The sequence below is a fragment of the Physeter macrocephalus genome, unplaced genomic scaffold (assembly GCF_002837175.3).
Source record: "Physeter macrocephalus isolate SW-GA unplaced genomic scaffold, ASM283717v5 random_1737, whole genome shotgun sequence".
Classification (NCBI taxonomy): domain Eukaryota; kingdom Metazoa; phylum Chordata; class Mammalia; order Artiodactyla; family Physeteridae; genus Physeter; species Physeter macrocephalus.
In genome coordinates this window covers 16,646-25,000 of record NW_021146589.1, presented here as the reverse complement: position 1 = coordinate 25,000, position 8,355 = coordinate 16,646, and the positions used below count along the sequence as shown (strand labels likewise).

The 8,355-nt window shown below is 49.6% G+C and overlaps 1 long non-coding RNA gene across 1 annotated transcript; it reads right to left on the bottom strand.

Annotated features, from left to right (window-relative positions):
* Positions 1–3,440: 3,440 nt before the first annotated feature.
* On the bottom strand, positions 3,441–7,635 carry LOC114485425 (uncharacterized). The gene is made up of 3 exons (XR_003678866.2): positions 7,561–7,635; positions 6,927–6,995; positions 3,441–5,804 (listed from the first exon to the last, which is right to left on the bottom strand). It is a non-coding gene; the product is annotated as an uncharacterized lncRNA (long non-coding RNA).
* Between the last annotated feature and the right edge of the window lie 720 nt (positions 7,636–8,355).

Genomic DNA, 8,355 nt, shown 5'->3' with positions numbered 1-8,355 from the left:
GCGCAGACCCAACTCACCCTGGAGCCTGGAGCCCAGCCCAGGCGACCCCAGCAGGGGCATAGTTTGTCCTCGGATGCATGAGCAAGAAAAAAATGCTCGTTAGTGTAAGCCACTGGGTTTGGTGGTTGTTAACCAGGATTAGTGCAGTAAATCGCCAGTTCCTGCAATGAAGCATCCCCCTTCCATCCCCAGTTGCTTGGATGGGGCTCGGCACCACCCAGGGGGGAGAGCATGCCCCAGGTGTGGTTAGCCGGCGTCCCTGTGCTGGTGACTCTCCATTACCACCCCCCTCCCATCCACTCTCTGCCCAGCTGCAAGCCCAGGGTCCCTTTCTCCCCTGCAGTCCCCACTGGGCTGGTAACACTGTTTTCTTTCCTTGCCCGGCAGGCCAACAGAAGGTATGAGATTCTCTCCGTGATCTCCCCAGCTGCCTCCACATCCCTGTCGGCTCCCTATCTCTCTCTCTCTCTTTTTTTTTCCTTTTTTCTTTTGTCCTATCCAGTCACATGGAGGTTTTCTTGCCCTTTTGGAAGTCTCAGGTCTTCTGCCAGCGTTTAGTAGATGTTCTGTGCGAATCATTCCACTTGTAGATGTTTTTTTTGTGTTTTTTTGCGGTACGCGGGCCTCTCACTGTTGCGGCCCCTCCCGTTGCGGAGCACAGGCTCCGGACGCGCAGGCCCAGCGGCCATGGCTCACGGGCCCAGCCGCTCCGCGGCATGTGGGATCTTCCCGGACCGGGGCACGAACCCGTGTCCCCTGCATCGGCAGGCGGACTCTCAACCACTGCGCCACCAGGGAAGCCCTGTAGATGTATTTTTTGATGTACTTGTGGGAGGGGGTGAGCTCCACGTCCTACTCCTCCACCATCTTGATTCCTCCCCCATCAGCTTCCTAATTCACCCCATGTCTCCGTAAACAGACCAAGCAGTACTTACATACAGAATCCCCCCACCGCCGAGTGGACCCTCTACTGAGATTCGGTCTGGTCCAGTATCACAGTCCTGACTGCAAATCCCAGATGCCCGTGGGCAAGTTATTTCACTTCATTTTTTCCCCAGTTGACAAAATGAGGATTATACTGTTGCCGTTTTGAGGTTGTTGTGAGAACGAAATCAGATGACGGATGTGTAGTGCCCAGCCTTGTGCTTGACTCCTGGTGGCTGCAAGACAGGTCCTCTCTCCCAGCCCATCTTGCTATGGCCGGCATCAAATGTGGTGCCAGGCACTCACTAAAGCATTAATAAATATTTGTAGTTTGAAAAGCTCTATGGTAGATTTTCTTCCTTTGACCTTTTGATTATTTTCCCTCTTGAAATAGCAGAATAAGGCCCCTAGTGCCATGGTGACGGTCTCTATAGAAATCCATAGCTTGTTCTCAGCACACCCACGGATGCCAGTGGGAGGCTGGCACAGATTTGGACCAATGGAGAGAAGGCATGTTTAGCCTTGTCCTGGTTACAAAGAACATTTTTTTTTTCTTTCAAATGGACCTTCCTGTCCCCAATTCAGCATCACCTAGGTCTCTCCTAATGTGGGTTAACTTTCCAACAGCTCCTAGAAAGAGTGTATTTCCAGTCTCTCCTGGGACAGACAGAGGAGTTTCGAACAGGGTAGAGCAAGTTTCAGTGGAGAATATTTGGAGCCTGCCAAGGAGTCAGGTGGCTCTGATCTCATTCCTGCTAGGGGGTGGGAGTGTGTTTGCTTAGAACAGGTAATCCTTTTGGATGCTATAATCTGAGGTTAGAAATAGACTTGTGTTGCTACCAGAAATCCCTGATGTTTTGGCCTTTTCTTTGTCAGGCTTGCCCTGGTCAAGGTTGGGTATGTATTTGCTTAGGGATGGAGGTCCTTTATGAAACCAAGGAGGGCCTCTGTCCCTTTAAGAGGGTCCTTGAGGAGAGACAGTCAGAGAATCACAGAGATGAGGGCCAGATGGCCAGTAAACAGGATGACATTGAGTTAGGGAGAGGACCAGCTGGGCCGTCTGCTTTAGTCACCTTGCAGCGGAGAAGCCTTCAGTCGGTGGCTGCAGTTGGAAGATTTGGGTGAGGGCTGGGCAGCCTGATCCAGGGCCCTCAGAAAGGTCTGACTGGCCCCACCTTCTGCCTGAACTGGGACTCAGAGTTCTAGACCTGGGAGACAGCCTGAAAGCAACAGAAAAAGTATGGGCGGTGGGGTCAGACAGCTCCAGGTTCAAATCCTAGCTGTGTTCGTTGGATGGTGATATAATCTGTCTGAGCCTCCAATTCCCCATCTGTGAAATGGGATGATAATCCCATCTCACAAATACACTGTGAGGTAAGTACAAATAATGGGTAGACTACCCTGCATGGGGTAAAGCTCAGGAAATTTTAGTCCCCCTCTCCTCTGGAGAGCATACTAATAACTTTTTAACCAATTGGGGCATAAAGGAAAATCTTTCTCTGAGAGTCTGGAATCTTGGCAATTTAAAAGTGAAATCCCCAAATCCTGCTTAAATACCTTACTTAGAATGCAAGTATATCACTTAGGACTGACTGGTTTTTCACCTCCCTGTAACAGAAAACCTAGATAATAGTGGCTTAAACAAGGTAAAGATTTATTTTTCTCTCATAGGAAACTGCAAACAGTTGAGGACTGGAATGGTGGCTCCCTAGCAGTTCCCTCCAAGGAGCCAAGGCTCCTTCCATCTTTTGGTTCTGCTATCCTTACAGTGTGGCTTCCACTGTGAAGGTCATTGCATGGTCATAAATGCTGCCAGAGCACCAGCCATCATGCCCCCGTTCCAGGCAGCAGCAAGGAGAAAGAGAAGTGTAAGAGTGTGCACCTCTCAGATGAGTCAGCGTTTAAAAATTTTAAAAACAAACAAACAAACAAAAACCTACCAGAAACTCCATCCAATGATTTCTGCTTATAGCTTATTGGCTCCCCCTACAGCCAGGGAGGCTGGGAAATGGACTGGGTGAGTGGACCCCCCAAAAATATAGGGGTTCTATTAATAAGGAGAAATGGGAGAATGTTGTCCCTTCCATAGCCGATTCAAAGCTTCTTCAATTTCACTGGAAAGGGCTGCCTAGGTCAACGCTGGGAATATTTCCCCAGGAATCAAAAGCATCTTGAGAACCTGGTCCTCCATAGGTTGTCAGCATAGGTTGTTCCTGTCTCCCTTCCAACCTCCTGTTGCCCCTTACCGCTTCCATGTTAGAGAATCTAGCATTAGCTTACAACCAACTTCAAATGCTACCTAGACTTAATGAATCAGAAAGGTTCAGAGTCAGAAGCTTAGGTGAATTACACACAAGTTCCATGTGGAGAATTTACTAAAAACCCTAAGACTGACCACTGAAATCGAAAATATTTTGCATTATCTCCCACCTACCTACCTTATCAGCTGCATTAGTTCTCTATCACTGTGTAACAAATGACCCCCAAACTTAGTGACTTAGGAAACAACACGGGTTTATTATGTCACAGATCCTGTGGGTCAGGGATGTGGGTGTCCTCTGTGAGAAGCTGGGGTCCTCTGGCTCAGGGCTTCTCACAAGGCTGCAACCAAGTTATCCGATGAGGCTGCAGTCATCTCAAGGCTCAACTCAGGGTCGATCTGCTTCCAAGCTCACTCATGCAGTTGTTGGCAGGATTTAGCTCCTCGCTGGCTGTTGGCCGGAGGCTTCCTCAGTTTCTTGCCACGAGGGCTTCTCCGTAAGGCAGCTTACAATATGGCAGCTTGTTTCATCAGAACAAGCAAGTGAGAAAACCAGAGACAGAGTGGGAGCAAGAGGTCTTTTATAACCTAATCTTGGAGGTGGCATCCCATTGCTATCTTATGCTATTTGTTAGAAACTAGTCACTAGGTCCAGCCCAACTAAAGGGGAGGGACGGGGGAACGTTTTAGAAGCACCAATCAATGTCCTGCTTCATCACTCACCTTCTCTCTCTGGGTTCCTGACATAGGAGTCTATTTCCTTCCGTGAACAAGCCCAGCTCCTTTCTACCACAGGGCCTTTGCACATACAGTTCTGTGTGCTTGGTAGCTCTTCCCTTCCTCACTGCCTAATTTCAGATTTCTTCTCCAGCCTCATTTTTGCAGAGAAGCCTCTCCTGACCACCCTTCTCCCGAGTCACAGGAAGAAGGGGTGCCATCACTCAACCCTGGGTAGCCCAGGAGGTTACCTTCAAGCAGAAGCCTGGACCCTGACCATTCAATTCTCTCTCTGGTGTGGTTTGCTGCATTGGGACCCTTTAGCTGTAGCTGTAATCATCAAGCAGAGAGACTTCGGATCTGGCTCACAGATTCTTTTTTTTTTTTTTTTTTTTAACATTTATTTATTTTGGCACACAGGACCTTTGCTGCAGCATGTTGAGTTGCGGCATGCGAACTCTTAGTCGCGGCATGCGTGTGGGATCTAGTTCCCCCAACCAGGGATCGAACCCGGGCCCCCCGCATCAGGAGCGTGGAGTTCCACCCGCTGGACCACCAGGGAAGTCCCTAGCTCACGGATTCTTGACATCTCATACTGGGCTGCCCCAGAAGTCAAAATAGGGGAAAGAGGCGGACCCCTATTTCAGGTCAGGACCCAGCTCTGAATACATGTGTTTTTCTGGCCAAGCTTCTTTTATCAATGGGTATGATTTTCGGTCTACAAACTCAGGTGTGGGAGAAATAGAAAATATGTATTTCTTTATTATACCGAACTACGTTCAGTTGCTATTTTGAGCCTCCATTTTGCCGGGCTGGATCACAACTGAGTCACAGTCAATCCATCCTCTCCATTCCCCAGCAATCACATCTATGCTTGGTGTGCAAAGGTGATGGGAGGGAGGCCACCGGTCCTCGATGTCCGTTTCGGTGGCATTTATCTTTCAGCCATTGGTCAATGCAGGTCACCATGTTTGTGCCCTGTCTCAGATCAGGTGACTCTGCTACCTCCGTGACATTATGGGGTTCACAGGAGTCATTGTATTACTTCTTATGCCTCACAGGATTGTGGGAAACTCTGAGATGTCTAAGTTCCCAGTCGCCTACATGCCATGTGGACACTTCTGCTCTTTGGGGCTTTCCTTCCTCCCTGGGGGTCCTCCTTCCCTTCTGCTCAGAGATCCCACAGGTTGTCCCTCTGGGAAATTTGTCTTTGTCCCCACACCTGGCCCTGGGAGCAGAGCATGCAGGCCTCTTTAGCCGGGACAGCGACTTTCTCATTCCTCCCCTTCCCAGTCCTTTTCTGTACAGCCCGGGGGACATTTTTCTGGCCAACAGGGGAGTGGGGAGCGCCTTGCTCTGCTCATCTCTCCCTCCAAATGTTTTTAACTAAGCCATGAGATCTTTCCAATCTCCTGAGAATCTCGTCTTAAAAAACCCCAAAGCCAAGAAAGACTCCTGACACCAGGTGATAAGTGACGCCAGAGGGTGTGGAGGACCAGAGGAGGCGCCCCATCTGGGCTGACCAGACGGGAGGGGGTGGGCCTGGGAGGCCAGAGCTGAGCTGAAGAATGAGAGAGATAATCAAGGAAGGGGCCGTTCAGTCGAGGGAAGAGCCTGGTTAAAGGTGGGGAGGAATGGAGACGTGCCTGTGGGTGGCTGCCGCCTGTTTGACCAGAATGCAGGTTGTGCCTTGCAGAGCAGCTGTAGATAAGGTTGAAGGAGTGAGCAGGGATCTGGTAACAAAAGGTCTTGGATGTCAGGTCTAGACATTGGGATTTTATCTTCAGGAAATGTAGATCCATGAGAGGATTTTTAAGCATGCGGCGAGGTGGCCAGCTCTGCGCTTTAGAATGTTCTCTCTGAGCCGGGGTGGAGGATGGGCTAGAGTCAGGGTACCAGCCACCTGGACAAGGAAAGACAGGGCTGCAGTGGGTAGATAGGCAAGGCGAACAGGGGACCAATTCCCTGGAGACTAGAGGGCAGGGCCACCCGGACTTGGTAACTGAGGGAATGTGGGGACATGGAGAGCCAAGAGTTCAGGACGACTCCACAACCTCTGATGGTGCCATTTACCGAGTTGGCAAGATGGCAACCCCAAGGTTGGTGAGGAGGCGGGAATTCATTTAGTCTGAAGTCCAGTTTGGAGTTAGGACTCTGTGGATAAGGAAGCTTCTCGGCAGAAAGCTCTAGAGCAGAAAAACTCAGAAATATGTCAGAGAGGCAGCCTCAGAATGCCAATACTTTAATTAATTTATTTATTGCTGGCTGCGTTGGGTCTTCATTGCTGCGCGTGGGCTTTTCTCTAGTTGTGGCTACTCTTCATTGCGGTGCGCAGGCTTCTCGTTGCGGTGGCTTCTCTTGTTGCAGAGCACAGGCTCTAGGCACGCGGGCCTCAGTAGTTGTGGCTCGCGGGCTCTAGAGCCCAGGCTCAGTAGCTGTGGCGCACGGGTTTAGTTGCTCCGCGCCATGTGGGATCTTCCCAGATCAGGGGTCAAACCCGTGTCCCCTGCATTGGCAGGCAGATTCTTATCCACTGCGCCACCAGGGAAGCCCTCCAATACTTTCTAATAGTTGCTATGGACCATGGTCAACTAGGACGTTTCAACAGCAGATAACCATAACATGCACCCGTGGCCCAAATAAATACAGATGTTAGGATTCACTGAAGAAGGGAGTTCCAGGGCTGCTTTCAGGGGCTCAGCCATCCCAGCAGGGACCCAGGTGCTTGCTTGCTTTCTGCTTCACCATCCTCTGGACTTCTCGTCTTTCTACTGATCCCTCCTGCTAGCAGATGCGTGCTGTGTCCTCAACTTCAATGTTTCGGTGAAATATACCAGTTTTCCAGGAAACATTACATTTTCCTGGTTCCACCAGTGTATCAGCATTGGCACTTGAGATGTCATTTATTTCTCATCCCAAGGTGGACAAAGTGCAGTGTGTCTAGCAGCATTTTAGTAAGACTATAAAACATTTGGGAGGTGATGGGGATACAAGGGGAGAGCGTAGCCTTTGGAGCCAAACAAACCTGCATCCTGGTCTTTCTGCAAGTGCTGAGTAGGTCACTTCCCCTCTTTGAATGTCCCTTTCAGCGTCTCTAAAACGGAGACAGTCGGGTACTGTGAGTGTTTGAGGAGATGACTTTTGTAAAGTGCCTGGCACTGTTCCCAGCCCACAGTGGCTCTCTCCTTTGCTGTGTTCGCATCCCTTCCTTCCCACCCATCTGCTCTATACAAGCAGAAGTTGCTGTTTTAACGAATGACCGCCCCTCCCTACCGAGGACCAAGCTCAATCCCATGAAATGAACTGATCATGGTAGAATTTCATTCAGATGCTGAGGGAGAGATGGGGAGAGGTATTTGAGGTGGCAAGGGTAGGGAAAATATAGGTTGCTTGGCTAATACATATACTATATATATTTTAAAAATCTATTCTGTTCACAAGGGCTATCCCAATGAATAGAGCCCAAACTGGGAAGCAAGAGAGTGACTTTAAAAAAAGGTCTTAAAACCCGCCTGCATACCCTTCCCCCTCCCCTTGTTCTCAAGTCCATTCTCTATGTCTGCGTCTTTATTCCTGTCCTGCCCCTAGGTTCAGAAGCTAACACACCATTGTAAAGCAATTATACTCCAACAAGATGTTAAAAAAAAACAACAACCCACCTGCATCATGTTAGGGTTCAAGCTATCAGAAATAGAACCTCCCTCGCCCTCAGATGGCTCTGTTCTGATCGTATGCCTGGCAAAGCTGTGAGTAAGCATGGAGCCTGCTTGCAGGGGAGGAGTGTCTGCCTGGCGCGGCCGATGAGTCACTGCTGCCTGCCCTGGCCCCCTGCCTGCGAGGTGCCTACTATCTTTGGACATTTTAATTTTCCTTTGTGGGGAGGGGTAATTATGGCCTCCGTGCCCTGTGGCTGTTTCCATTTTGCACAGCGCCTGGACAGAGGCAGAGATCCTTCAAGAAATCCTCTTTTTTTTTTTTCAGGGAAATTGGTTGGGGGGGGGCGGAGGGTGTGGGTTTGAGCCTGTCTGTGGTGTGCGGATTTTGCACAGCGCCTGGACAGAGGCAGAGATCCTTCAAGAAATCCTCTTTTTTTTTTTTCAGGGAAATTGGTGGGGGCTGATGGTGGGGATTTGAGCCTGTCTGAGGTGTGCAGAAGCAAGCCTGGTGCAAGTGTAGCAACCTTTCAGGATTTGCAAGATGCTTAACTATGCGCCATCAATTACTGCCAAATGTGGTTGTTATGCAAAGTAGCTTAATTGGCCTACTGGTTGGTTGAGTTTTAAGCCCACAGATTGTACCAATGCAAGAGAGAGGAAAACAGATTTGACAGATGCAGGATGGGGCTGTGTGGTTTATATGAACACAGAAGCAAAACATCTGGGGACAGAATGGGCCTTAAATGGAAAATGGTCAGGTGATAGATGACAGATTGATAGATAGATAGATCAATTGAT